Source organism: Hemiscyllium ocellatum, chromosome 42 (genome assembly GCF_020745735.1).
Source record: "Hemiscyllium ocellatum isolate sHemOce1 chromosome 42, sHemOce1.pat.X.cur, whole genome shotgun sequence".
Classification (NCBI taxonomy): domain Eukaryota; kingdom Metazoa; phylum Chordata; class Chondrichthyes; order Orectolobiformes; family Hemiscylliidae; genus Hemiscyllium; species Hemiscyllium ocellatum.
This window is the reverse complement of record NC_083442.1, coordinates 28,194,635-28,210,050: the sequence shown is the minus strand read 5'-3', so window position 1 is coordinate 28,210,050 and position 15,416 is coordinate 28,194,635.

Genomic DNA, 15,416 nt, shown 5'->3' with positions numbered 1-15,416 from the left:
AGTCAAACTGCAATGTTTGTGTGTTTCCTGGATGTGCTATTTGTACAAAACAGAACTGCATCTATGCCTCTGTAGAGTCATAGAGATGTACAGTATGGAAACAGACCCTTCGGTCCAACCTGTCCATGCCAACCAGATATCCCAATCCAATCTAGTCCCACCTGCAAAGATAATTTTTATGAATAAAGTATATTTTTTTCAAATTTAAAAAAATGTAATAACATCCCTGAACAGGTTGATTAGAAAGTGGATATATAAATAAAACATGCAGTCAAATGGCCCACAACCACAGAATATTTGGCTGGGATTCTGGATTACTAGTACTGTGCTATTACCATTAAACCACTAGTGAGCTTTGTAACATTTTTTTTAAGGCTTTGTTGAAGCCATAATAATGTTGGACAACTCAGTGGTTGGCACTGTTACGTCACAGTGCCAGGGACCCAGTCTCGATTCCAGCCTTAGGTGACTGTCTGTGTGGAGTTTGCACATTATCCCCATGTCTGCGTGGGGTTCCCCCAGGTGGTCTGGCTTTCTCCCACAATCCAAAGATGTACAAATTAAGTGGATTGGCCATGATAAATGCTGGATTACAAGGATAGGGTATGGGGACAGGTCTGGGTGGGATGCTCTGAGGGTCAGTGTGGACTCAATGGACTGAATGGCCTGCTTCCACACTGTATCATATAGAATATTACATTCTGGTCTCCATGCTACAGGAAAGATGCTGTATGGGTGCTGAAACGATTTACAAAAGATGTTCTCTGGGTTGGAGGGTTTGAGCTGTAGGGAGAGGCTGAATAGGCTGGGGCAATTTTCCCTGGAGGGTCGGAGCTTGAGGGGTGACCTTATAGACATTTATAAAATCATGAGAGGCACAGATAGGATGATATCCAAGGTCATTTTCTGAGGGAAGGGAACTCCAAAACTAGAGGGCACAGGTTTCAGGTGAGAGGGGAAAGATTTAAAAGGAACCTAAAGGGCAACTTTCTCACGCAGAGGGTGGTGTGTGAATAGAATGGTGCCAGAGGAAGTGGTGGAGGCTGGTATAATTACAATATTTAAAAGCCATCTGGATGGGTATATAAATAGAAAGAATTTAGAGGAATATGGACTAGATGCTGGCATATGGGACCAGATTAATCTAGGATATCTGGTCGGCACGAATAAGTTGGACTGAAGGGTCGTTTCCGAGTTGTACTCTCAGCTCTATGACTTTATGATATGGTCCAATTGGGCTCATTTGGCCCATCACTTCAATGCTGACTCTATGAAAGAGAGCTTTCCGACCCTCTACTTGCTCCACTACTCAGAAGATTCTTCCCTTTCAAGTATCCAGTTCCATATTGGAAGTTGCTACAGTATTGTATCTGCATCAGCCACCTTTTCAGATACTGCATTTCAAATCACAGCAACACACTGAGTAAAATTTTCTTTCATCTCCTCTTCTGTTCTTTTGATCTTAAATCTGGTTTACCTTTCTGTCAGTGACAACGATTTCTCCTTCACCACTCCATCAAACACTCAATCTTCAACAATGTCTGCATTAAGAATGAAACTATATATTACCGTTAGACAAGAAACCCATTATTACAAACTTCAAAGTCAACTTACTTATGTCTGGAGTCCCCCAAAAAAAAACACAGCGCAAAAGAAAAATAAGAAAACCAAATGTTAATTATCCTTCAATGATGAGAAGATTTATTGTCTTACTATTTATACAAAAGTATAATGTTCACCTTGCTCAAAAATATTGCATGGGATGTAATCAGTAATGATTCTCACACCCAGATTTTCATTATGACAGATAATTTCTGTATTATGGTGAAAATAGCCAAATATTACATGCCCCACTGACAAACACAGCATTTCCCATTTTTACTGGGACTGGGATAGGTTTCACACATTTGTGTTTTACAGAGGTAGCTGCCATAGAACTTTATTTTATCTCATTTCTGCATCTGGACTGAGGGCAGATACTAGGCAACTTAGCATTGTAGATTTAAGGGCAAAGGGTAGTGGATGGGATCTAAGTTTAGATTAGATTACTTAGTGTGGAAATAGGTCCTTCAGACCAACAAGTCCACACCGACCCACCGAAGCGCAACCCACCCAGACCCATTCCCCAACATTTACCCCTTCACCTAACATTATGGGCAATTTAGCATGGCCAATTCACCTAACCTGCACATCTTTGGACTGTGGGAGGAAACCGGAGCACCCGGAGGAAACCCACGCAGATACGAGGAGAATGTGCAAACTCCATACAGACAGTTGCCTGAGGTAAGAATTGAACCTGGGTCTCTGGCGCTGTGACGCAGCAGTGCTAACCACTGTGCCACCGTGCCGCCCAAGTTGTGATGGATTGTCAGCTGTCTCCACCGAACTTGGCTTTTGGGTGCCTTGGAAAGTGAAACTGGAGTGTGCTGATTCAACCTGGTACAACCCATTCCTGATGAAGGGCTCTGGCCCGAAACATCGAATTTCCTGTTCCTTGGATGCTGCCTGACCTGCTGTGCTTTAACCAGCAACACATTTTCAGCTCTGATCTCCAGCATCTGCAGACCTCACTTTTTACTCAACCTGGTAAGATCAAGTATGAACTTTGTGAATTCATTAGAACCAGTCTCTGTACAATTCCCTTTTGGAGACATAGGATTTCCCTTTGGATCTGGTCCTGAGAACATCTGGAGCAGATTTGGAGCTCTTTGTATTTGTTAACAGTAGGTATAATTGTGCATTAAAGATTTATTATTACATTACTGTTAATCTCATTGGAACAGTGATCAGACCTATCAAAATTAATGATCAGAGGTTCTTGTCAAAGAGACCTATCAAGAGTGTTAAGAGCACTTGTCAAGCGGTGAAGGCAGTTAAAAATCTTATCCATTGAATCCTTAAAATCTTTAAATCTATTTCATTTTGCCTATTGGCATAGATTTGAGTGTTTCCATGACTGGATTAGCATACATGAATGATTTTACAACATTCTGTTATCACAGTGGGATGCCTACCATTTTACAATTTGATTGTAAAGTGGTTATTGGCTCTTTGATATGGGCCTATGAATTCCAATGCTTGTTGCGATAACAGATTATGCAATATTTGTTATTATAAGGCATTAAGTAGTTAAAGAAAGTAAATGTACTAAATGGGTTTTTAAACAAATACATTTGTTGTTCAACATTATGAAGTCTGCAATGAACGTTTATGATTTTACTTTATAGAACTTTATTTTATCTCAATTCTGCACGAATCCTAAGGTCTGGACCATGGCAGATATTAACTAGGCTTAAGGGCAAAGAGTGGTGGATGGGACCTAAGATTTGATTGATTTAAGAGGCTGGTGGGGTTGGATAGAGGGTTACAGATGGCATAAAGGTTGTGAGGTATTGTGGGGGTAAGCAGAAGGGCCACTGGGAGAATGTGTTTGTGCAGGAGAAGTGAAGGGTAGGAGAAGGTTATTTAATTTTTTTAACGTGTTTTAAAAATTTGGACACAAGGCTGGATACTCCAGGCAGGCCTTCCACTAGCTCTATCTCTGCATACAGCTGCCTCTTCAGTTCTTCCTGAGTCATCTATCTGAACTTTGGATCCAGACCATGCCAGCATCGAATATCAGACATATGGGAAGCCATTGTTAAAGCTTGGGCCACGGATCTGGATATACTTCTACCTTTGCACACCTGAACTGCGAGCAAAAATAGGGGTCTTGGTTACCTATTAGATTGAGAGGCTTTTTAACAAAGCATTTTTATATCCTCAAATTGAATGTGCATTCCAGATTGTAAATAAAAAGGCAAAAACTTTCTGATATTTTACCATATTTGCTTAATGATATGTGAAAAGAATACACTCCACTTGTTGATTCTACAGGGTTACAATATTGACCTCTGCTTCCTGTGACTTCCTAACTAGGTTCAACTCCACCAGGGCGGCTTAGTGGTTGGCATTGCTACCTCGCAGCACCAGGGACCCAGGTTCGATTCCAGTCTCGAGCAACTGTCTGTATGGAATTTGCACATTCTCTGTGGGTTTCCTCACACAGCCCAAAGACCTGCAGGTGAGGTGGACTGGCCATGCTAAATTGCCCTTAATGTGCAGGCTAGTCGGGTTAGCCATAGGAAGTGTGGGGTTACAGGGATGAAGTGAGTCTAGGTCAGTTGCTTTTCAGAAAGTCAGTGTGGACTTGATGGGCTGAATGATCTGCTTCCACTCTGTGGAGATTCTATGATTGAACCACTGTTTTCTTTTGTAATTCTGCTAAAGAAATGACTCAATGTTAAAGCATTTCCAATGCAACTCTGTTTAACCTTGATGGACTCAACATGTGCAGGAAGTATTTAAATTATAGTATCATTACAGCACTTGCCTGGTTGGGCACGGTTCCTGAAGTCACATCTGCTGCTACTTTGCAATGATGACGTGAAGAAATATTTGAAATAACTGATTAGGCTGTGGGATAGGCCCACATTATCTCCATAATGTGCAGTGCCATCAAATTGGCACTGATGCCATGAGAGTTCAGTTTCTCTCCAATGTGAACCAAATTTCACACAGCCTCATTCCTGCTCCCTACTGATGGACTTCCACAGTACCAGCTCACTCATAAATAGGCATTCATGTAAAAAGGTGTGTGGTTTAGGAAGTGTAAGCTGATCCATTGGCACAGTTTTACTTTCTCTATGGCCTGAGCAGCAACTTCGCCAAGAACAGATTCAGACCTGAGTGAATCACGTGAGAACAGAAATTGCACTTGGCAAGTCACTGGGTTCCTGTTGCCAATGCATTCAGCCACTCATTCAACAAAGTAGCAGCAAAGTAACCATCTGATTTACAGTGTCGCAGAAAGGGTAAGAGTGTCAACTACTTTGTGCTAAAATAAGATATATGAATATGGCAAAAAATCAATTGAAGGGCAACTGTGCTATACAGGACAGATCAACAAAAATGATTCACAATTATTGTTTCCTTTCCAGTACAACAGGTAATATTATTTTGTCCGCAACAGTTGCTGAAAAAGTTTAATTTTGGTATAAAAGTTGGGAGTTGATGTTTAAGAGTAGAAAATAGGATAAATGCAACAGAAGTATCCTGAACCTCAGGGCACATAAAAAATTGATTTAAGAAATGAATAGCTAGAAAAATACAAATCAGACCTGGGTCTATATCAGAGCTTCCCGAAGTGGGCCTGTGCACAAAAGAATTCCCTATCATCCATATCCTGGAGATTACCATTAACCAAGAGCTGAACTGGATCAGCCATATAAATACTGTAGCTACAAGAACAGATCAGAATCTGTCAAGTAATTCACCTCCTGACTTTCTACAGCCCACCCACAGGCACAAGTCAGCAGTATAAGGAAATGCTCTCCACTTACATGGATGGGCACATTTCCAGCAATACTCAAGATGCTCAACACCATCCAGGACAAGGCCACTCACTTGATTGGCATCCCACCCACCACCTTCAACATTCATTCGTTCCACCATCAGTGCACAGTAGCAGCAGGTTGGACTATAAACAAGATGCACTGGAGTAACTCACAGACTCCTTTGGCTGCACCTTCTAACAAGGAGCTATATTGAAAATCAGAAACTTGGGACCAGGCTTAATAAATTGGTCAATGGTCACAGACAGGAGGCTGTCCTCATGAGGCAAGTAAGGGGACTCAGAAGGCAGGAATGCAAGATCATCAACCCTATGATCATCAAGATTCTTTTAAAGCTTGTTTGAGAGTTGGGGTAAAGGGTGGGTGAATTAACTGACCAGGGCACTGTCTCATAGAAAGCTTTTTGAGCTTGGAGAATACATAGGAATGCAGTGGTATTAAGGGCTAGTGTAGTCAGTGGGTTAGGCACAGTTCTGTGTTACCAAAAGTACAAGAGCCCAGAAGGCTGCGTTGCTGCCCGGTGCTAGGGTTCACGTCAACTACTCTTTGCTGGACAAGATCTTGCAGTGGGAAGGGAGAAGATTCCTGTGATTTATGTGGGTTCCAACAATATAAATAACACTCAAAGAGTTTCTGGGTTTAGGGAATATGAGAAGCTAGAGGCTGAATTAAAAAACACAGAATTCAAAGGTATTAATCGTAGCATGTTACCTGAGCCATGAACAAATTAGAGGACAAAGAAGACTAGAGAGATGAATGGGTGGATGAAAGATTGGTTTGAGAGATATGCATTTCAAGTCATGAGGCACTGGTACCAGTACTGGGGGAATTGGGAACTATATTGTTGGGGAGGCCTACAACTGAACTGTGCTAGAATCTGTGTTCTGGAAATTTGCATATCTGGGGTGGTAGCAAGAGAAAGACTAAATAACCAACAAAGCTAACAGAGGGATGTCTACAGTATTTTGTGGATGCTAACTTGCTCCAACATTATTCTACAGCGAGATGGTGGCATAGTGGTAATGTCACTCAACCAGTAATCCAAAGAGCCAGCCTAATGCTCTGGAGACAAGGTGAAAAGCTTACTCTGGCAGCTGTAATTTAAGGAAGGAAGCAAACTAGAAAGGACCCCAGGAAGGAGTTAGGGACAGAGCTTGATTCATTCAAACTGACTGGAATTGGTTCTTGCTCCACAACTTAAAAAAAGAACTATCAGTTTGTTGAGTCTCTGGTCAGTAGTTAAGGCCTTTACTATTCTTAAATTTTAACATTGAACACAAACTAGTGGTCAAGTTAATAAAATATAAAAGGCGATGTAAGGAGGAAAGAAACTGAATTGGACTAGCGATACAGATATCTTAGCTGCAAAAGCAGATCAGAGGTAAGGAATCCTACAGCAAGTGACTCAACTCCTGAATCCCTAAACCTATTCATCTACAAGGAAAAAGTTAGAAGCGTGATGGAATACTCTGCACTTGCCTAGTTGAGTGCAGCTCAAGCAACACTCAAGAAGCTCAATATCATATTGGCACCAAATTCACAAACATTCATTCCCTCCACCGCCGACACTCAGTTTCAGCAATGTGTACTATTTAGAAAATACACTGCAGACATCCAACAAAGCCCCTGAGCCAGCTCCTTCTAAACCTATGGGAGCTACCATTTAGAAGGAAAAGGAGAGCAAATACATGGGAACACCACCACATGCAAGTACTCCTCCAAGCCACTCCCCATTCTGATTTGGAATGAAAATGAGTGTCACTGGATAAAAGTTCTGGAACTGCCTGAACCAAATGGACTGCAGTAGTTCAAGAAGGCAGCTCACCACCACTTCCAAAGGACGTCAAAGGATGGAAAATAAATGCTGGTCCAACTTGTGGTGCCTACATCCCATGAATGTATAAGAAAAGAGTAACATGGCACGGTGGCTAGCACTGCTGCCTCACAGCGCCAGAGACATGGGTTCAATTCCCGTCTTAGGCAACTGTCTGTGTAGAGTTTGCACATTCTCCCCGTGTCTACATGGGTTTCCTTCGGGTGCTCCGGTTTCCTCCCCTAGTCCAAAAATGTGCAGGTTAGGTGAATTGGCCATGCTAAATTGTCCGTAGTGTTCGGTGTAGGGGAATGGGTCTGGGTGGGTTGCTCTTCAGAGGGTCAGCGTGGACTTGTGGGGTCGAAGGGCCTGTTTCAACACTGTAAGTAATCTAATGATAAAAAAAATTTAAGGGTGGAATTTTAGATAACGTGACAAGACTACTGCATGTGGGAGCTCATGGAAACCATTATGATTCACGCAAACAAGTTACAGATGCGAAAGTGGAACTGTGACCACAATCGGATCAGCCATGATCTTATTGAATGGTGGAGTAGCTCATAGGCTTTCTTGCCATATTTTGACTTTTCAGGGCATTTCCAAGGCTCAAGTCTCAAAAGGACCAAAAACCTTTGCAAAATATTCCAGAACACGAAGGACATTTCAGGGTGGAACCTTTCTTCACTGCATCAAAGATGTAACTGCAATCTGTGAAAAGTTTAACCAGAGTTATACTGTAAGAAAAGTTTAACTGCAAGTACATCAGGGTAATAGAACAGAATGCAGAATATAGTGTTAAAGCTATAGAGAAGATGCAGAGAAAGGTCAACTTTAACATCCAAGAGGTTCATTCATAAGTCTGATAACTGCGGGGAAGAAGGCATTCTTCACATAGTACATTTGGAATAGAATTATTATCTCATCTCTTCATATATCTATTTATTGACTTCTGCTTATGTGTTTTATTCAGGTTTGTATGAGAAAGATTACTTCTTTGGTGTTTCAATTCCACCCTGGAATGCTACCACTTATTTTCATACCCTTGTTTTTTCCATGCAATGTGTTCTTTGCAATAGTGTGTCAAGACAGATTATAATAAAGACAAGTACACTTGTCCAGTGTACTCATAAATTGGGATCCTAATGCAGCAATACTTATATATAAAAAGTCAACTCTATTCTGGAACAAAAAACTCAATGAAAATGTGTGATAGAACTTTCATTGTTTTCAGTGCCAGACTCCTAGACAACTTAGCAAATAAACATAATGAACAGTTCAAGTCTGTGTTGAATTTTTAAACTGGAAACAAAGTTCTAGAGAAGGAGACCAGGGCAAAATGGTTTCCTACTATGCTATTCTCCAGGCCTGAAAAGGACTGCCCATTTCTGACTGGAGTGCTTGTAGAATCTAGAATGCCTGGACTATTTCACAATTGAATGCAGCATCTATGTTATATATAATAGCGACCATACCTGCATCCAGAAAACAATAGTGCTGGAAGATTTCCTGAACACTGATCAAGTGACAACTGACTTGTAGGACGGCAACTCAAACTGCAATGAAATGTGAAAAGATTTTTAAATAGTTGTCTGAATGAGTAATAGTATCTCTGTCTGAAACTATTAGCTGTACTGTAGCAAGACTAGCTCTTCAACAGGTCCTGTTGTTGCTCTGTGGCATGTTGCTGATGCCATCCCACAGCAATAGGGAATGCAAACCTTGAGTTTCCACTTGTTAGCTGCTGGCTGTAATGAGATGTGGTACAGATCTCATTTTCTTGAAATCAGCAGAGAAATATTAAGTAGGAGCAAATTACTGCAGTCTGGAATCTGTACTGGAAATAAAAAAAAATGCTGGAAATTACAGCAGGACACAATGGACAGTCATCCAGACTTGAAATGTTAGCTTGCTCTCTCTCCATGGATGCTGTCTGGCGCACTGTGATTTCCAGCATTTTTTGTTTTCAGAGTAACATTAGGACCTGGAGCTCCCTCTAAACTTTTCCTACAATTCCAATATTCATGGAGCCATATAAGGAATTATTTTAAACTGAAACTATAATCTTTGTTTTATTACAACCTGCAGGATTTGTGGAGAGGCAGATTTAATAAAAGGTTGCAAGTCCTGTTCAGATAAAGACAATAGATTCTCCTAGGTTTCTTCTTGGTGAATAATAGATACACCATTAAAAAAAAAGGTCATTTTTCAATGAAATTAATCATTACCGATACAGTCATGGAGTCATAGAGATGTACAGCACGGAAACAGACCCCTCGGTCCAACCCGTCCATGCTGACCAGATATCCCAACACAATCTAGTCTCACCTGCCAGCACTTGGCCCATATCCTTCTAAACCCTTCCTATTCTTATAACCATCCAGATGCCTTTTAAATGTTGTAATTGTACCAGCCTCCACCACTTCCTCTGGCAGCTCATTCCATGCACACACCACCCTCTGTGTGAAAAAGTTGCCCTTAGGTCCCTTTTATATCTTTCCCCTCTCACCCTAAACCTATGCCCTCTAGTTCTGGACTCCCTACTCCAAGGAAAAGACTTTGGCTATTTATTCTATCCACGCCCTTCATGATTTTATAAACCTCTATAAGGTCACCCCTCAGCCTCCGATGCTCCAGGAAAAACAGCCCCAGCCTGTTTAGCCTCTCCCTATAGCTCAAATCCTCCAACCCTGGCAACATCCTTATAAATCTTTTCTGAACCCTTTCAAGTTTCACAACATCCTTCCGATAGGAAGGAGACCAGAATTGCATGCAATATTCCAACAGTGGCCTAACTAATGTCCTATACAGCTGCAACATCACCTCCCAACTCCTGTACTCAATACTCTGACCAATAAAGGAAAGCATACCAAACACCTCCTTCACTATCCTATCTACCTGCGACTCCACTTTCAAGGAGCTATGTACCTGCACCCAAGGTCTCTTTGTTCGGCAACACTCCCTAGGACCTTACCATTAAGTGTATAAGTCCTGCTAAGATTTGCATTTCCAAAATGCAGCACCTCGCATTTATCTAAATTAAACTCTATCTGCCACTTCTCAGCCCATTGACCCATCTAATCAAGATCCCGTTGTAATCTTAGGTAACCTTCTTTGCTATCCGCTACACCTCCAAATTTGGTGTCATCTGCAAATTTACTAACTATTCCTCCTATGTTTACATCCAAATCATTTATATAGATGAAGAAAAGTATTGGACATAGCACTGATCTTTGTGGCATTCCACTGGTCATAGGCCTCCAGTCTGAAAAATAACCCTCCACCACCACCCTCTGTCTTCTACCTTTCAGCCAGTTCTGTATCCAAATGGCTAGTTCTCCCTGCATTCCATGAGAACCAGCCTTGCTAACCAGTCTCCCATGGGGAACCTTGACGAAAGCCGTACTGAAGTCCATATAGATTATATCTACTGCTCTGCCCTCATCAATCCACTTTGTTACTTCTTCAAAAAACTCAATCAAGTTCGTGGCACATGATTTCCCACGCACAAAGCCATGTTGACTATCCATAATCAGTCCTTTCCTTCCCAAATATGGGTAAATCCTGTCCCTCAGGATTCCCTCCAACAACTTTTTCACCACCAACATCAGGCTCACCGGTCTATTGTTCCCTGGCTTGTCCTTACTACCTTTCTTAAACAGTGATGATAAACATGATACAGAAAAATGCCCGAGTGCTGTATTAGTGACACATACAGGGTTTATTCCTTTCGCAAACCATGGAAACAAATCTTTACACTGCATACCCACTGATTTTTATCAGGTTATTCCATTTATTCAGAATGAAATTTAAATTATGAAGGTGAAATGTTCAGTTCTTGGGGAAAGATTGGGATCTTGTCAGGTGTCAGCTGGTGAGCTTAATGTTAAGTCAAACTGACTGCTGTGTAGTACACAACGTTATGAGTGTTTAATTTTATGCAGATGGGATATTAACTGGGGAATAACATGAGCTCCTATAAACAGATAAACAGACTAAACATGTGGTTATTGAGTTAGGATGTACACACTTACAATGTGCAACTCCATAAATAAATGTAAGAGAATGTTAGGATTGGCTTGAGTTCTGTTCTTCACCAACTGGTTTTCTGAAGCAATATTAAGATGTGGAGGATTAGACAGATAGAAGTTAAATGAAGTTTAATGCTGAGCAGGAAGGAAGCAGGAAAGCAGAGAAATTGTGGCACAAACTCTATAAATGAACAAACAAGTTGATTAAGTGAAAAGAAAATGCAATCTTAGGTTTTCTGATGCATCCAAAAACAGAAACACAAGAGTAAACCAAAATAAATTAATGGTTCACTTACAGTACTGTTTTAGATGCCTTACTTCTGTGAAATTATCAAAAGGTGAGAGAATGCTACCAGGCATAAAAGGCTTCAGTTACGAGAAAGAAAAGTGAATCTGTGGAGGACTTCTTGCCCTAACTAGTAAAATTTGTTGGCGATCTGCAAGAAGCACATAAACTTAGGGATGGTGATTAAACAAATTGGTGATAAACTCCTGCTATTGGATCTAAAAACCAATAGCTAGAATAATATTTCAAAAGAAGCAAAAAAAAGGAAAAAGTCAGGTGAATGTTCTACATATTTTTATGCAATGAATTTTTAGAATGCATCAGAAAACATAATTCCTAATAGTTTTCTCAAACAAAGTGATGCGTCTTTGAGAGATAAAGAAAGACAACAATGTGAATATGTATACCAGTTTAACATAGTAAACAAGCACAAGGAACAATACAAAGATATATCACAGAGTCAAAGAATTGCTACAGTACAGAAGGAGGCCAATCAGTTTATCTTGCCTGCATTGGTTCTATCAGCTAGTGCCAATGTCCTGCCTTTTCACTGTATCCCTGCACACTCTTGAATGCCTCAATTGAACTTGCTTCCAGTGCATTCCACAGGCTAACTACACACTGAGTGAAACAAAAATTGTTCTTACATCACCTTTGCCTTGTTCACACATCAGTTTCAATCTTGCCCTCTCATTCGTTTCTTTAAGAGTGGGTTCAGTTTCTCCCTGTCAACTCTGTCTAACCTGCTTGTGTTTTCAAACCTCAAACATATTTCCTCTCAGCCTTCTGCTCTCCAAGGAGAACAGTTCCAACTTCTGCAATCTATTCCCATCACTGCAGCTTCTAAATACTGAAAAGATTCTTGTAAATTGCTTCTGCTCGTCTTTCAACATGACTCAAGCGATTAGTTTTAAACAGCATCTTAAAGAAAGGTTGAGAAGCAAAGAGGGGAAAGGAATTCCAGAACTTGGGACTTTGGAACTGTAGGAATTAAAATCAGGGATGCTCATCAGTCCAGGATTGGATGAGTGCAGAAATCTTGGATTGCTAAAGGAATAGAGTATAAAAGTAGGGGAGTGTTGTAAAGCATTAGCAAGACAGCACCTGCAGTATTGCATTTATTACTTTGGTCTCCTTACTTGAGGATAAATATAATTGCACAAGAAGCAGTCCAGAGGGGATTCACTGGATTGCTTCCTCAGATGAGGAGTTTGTGTTGTTCATCCATTGAGTCACACAGCAAAGAAACAGACCGTCCGGTCCAACCAGTCCATGCTGACCATAACTCCAAGTAAACTAGTCCCACCTGCCTTGTGCTTGGCCCACATCCCTCCAAACACTTATTATTCACGTACTTATCCAAATTACTTTTAAACATTGTAATTGTGCCCGCATCAACCACTTCCTCTGGAATCTCGTTGCACACACGAACCACTTTCTGTGTATAAGGTTGCCTCTCATGTCTTTTTAAAACCTTTCTCCTCTCATCTTAAAAAAAAGCTTTCTCATCTTGAAATCCTCCACTCCAACCATTTACCTTATCTATACGCCTACGATTTTATAAACCTTCATATGGTCACCCTTCAACCTCCTACACTACCAGCCTACTCTTCTTATAGCTCAAACCCTCCATTCCTGGCAACATCCTGGTAAATCGCTTTTGAACCCTTTCCAGCTCAAATGATATCCTCCCTGTAACGGGGATGAGAACAGGACACAATGATGGGTGAACAGGATGTGGTGCTAGTCAGACAGAGTTTTGAATAACCTCATGTTTGCTGAAGAGAATGGGGAGAAGTTGCAGAAGAACGGGTTTCGTTGTGTTTTTTTTTCATGAATGATTTCAAAATTGCTCTGAGAAATGACACCATTTTCGGATTTGTTTACACTCAGGATCAAAAAATTCATTATGATTGTTCACAGCTGCAGCATTGGCATGTGTTGCTTGTCATTCCTTCACCTTTAATGAACAGCAAAGTCTGGTTTATGTCAGGCAGGGTTTTAGGGAATCAAAAACTTGCAGTATGAACTTTGAAACTTGTTTGCAAAATGTCATTTCCTGATGCAAATTTTAGAATTTACTTAATGTGTAATAAGACTGCTAGACAGTGTTTTGTAAATTTAAAAGTAATGTTTGTTCAAAAAGCAGGGACCATTTTTCTGAATGATTTATAAAACAATGGGCACATATCCACCCTGACAATGAATTTGGCCAAATAATGAGGAACAGACAATGAAATCTTCACGATTCCCTCATTTACTTCAATGATTGCCAAACACTTCTATCATTCATTACACGCCAAAAATTCACACTCAAATCCCATATTTCCTCCCACTGTTCTGCCAAACCACAGATTGCTCATCCAACTGCTGCCAAGTAACAGAACCAGTATTTGGAAATCAGTGTTTCCAAATCCAGAACATTTAGAAACAAAATAATAAATTGTTCATAGAATGCGTGTGTCATGGGGTTGGCCAACATTTCTTGCCCATTCCCCATTGCCCTTGGGAAAGAGATTGTGAGCTATCTTTCTGGAACCTCTGCAGTCCATGCAGTGCAGATACATGCACAGTGCTGTTAGGGAGGGAGTTCCAAGTTTTTGACCCAGTGACAAGTGAAGGAATGGTGGTATAATTCCATATAGGTTGGTGGGTGGCTGAAGAGGAACATTCAGACAAGGATTTTCCAATTCTCTAATATCCCTAAGCTTCCAGGTGGTTGAAGTTCCAGGTTTGGAAGGTGCCATCACAGAACTGATGCCCTTAATCAGTCTCAAAAGCCAACCTTCAGGATCTCCCCTCCAAGTTTGTCTTAGGAACAGAACCATGGTCTGAGTGCTAGCAAAGCCCAGAGCATATCAGTGTCACAAGCCTCTGTGAATCTCCTCCTTTCCCAGCATTATAATGCATGGTTGTTGAGGGACAGCATCTGTGTCACAGTCACAAGTCCTGCTCGTGTTCCTTCCCCTGCCACCACAAGAGGTGTAAAACCTGCACCCACACCTCCCCCCTCACCTCTGTCAAGGCCCCAAAGGATCCTTCCACATCCGGCAGAGATTTTCCTGCACCTCCAAACACCTCATTGCCTCTGTCTGTTGCTCTTGATGTGGCCTCCTGTACATCAGGAAGACTTATGGAATGTTTCATAGAACGTCTCGGAGGACGTACAATAAACAACCCCACCATCCAGTGGCCAAACACTTCAACTCCCCCTCCCACTCTGCCAAGGACAGGCAAGTCCTGGGCTTCCTCCACAACCAGATTCTAGCCACCTGATGCCTGGAGGAAAAACATTTCATCTTCGGCCTTGGGGTCCTCCAACCACATGGGATCAATGTTGATTTCACCAGTTTCCTCATCTCCCCTCCCCCCACCTTATTGCAGATCCAACCCTCCAACTCCACACCATCCTTTGGAACTGTCCTACCTGTCCATTTTCCTCCTCGCCTATCCACTCCATCCTCTTCTCCTACCTATCACCATCACTCCTACCTCTATCTACCTCTCACATTCCCAGCTTCCATCCCCCAGCCCCATTTATCTCTCAGCCCTCTTTGGCCTTACTCCCATGTTTATGATGAAGAGCTCATGCTTGAAACTGCGACTCTGCTGCTCCTCAGGTGTTGCCTGACCAGCTGTGCTTTTTCCAGCACCACACCTTTTGACTCTGATTTCCAGCATCTTGCATTCCTCACTTCCTGCATTGGGGATCAAGTGTTGGTTCACACAAGTATGTGCGTGCGTGGGGGGAGAAGAGGTGTTGGAGGCAGTGCTGAAGGAGTGAGGATGCTGGCCTGAGGAGAGTGCACTCTTGAGTAGAGCAGAGTCTAGATGAGAGTGGTGCTGGAAAGCAGCAGGAGCAGGAAAATCGGGCAAAAGGCCTTCATCAGGAATAG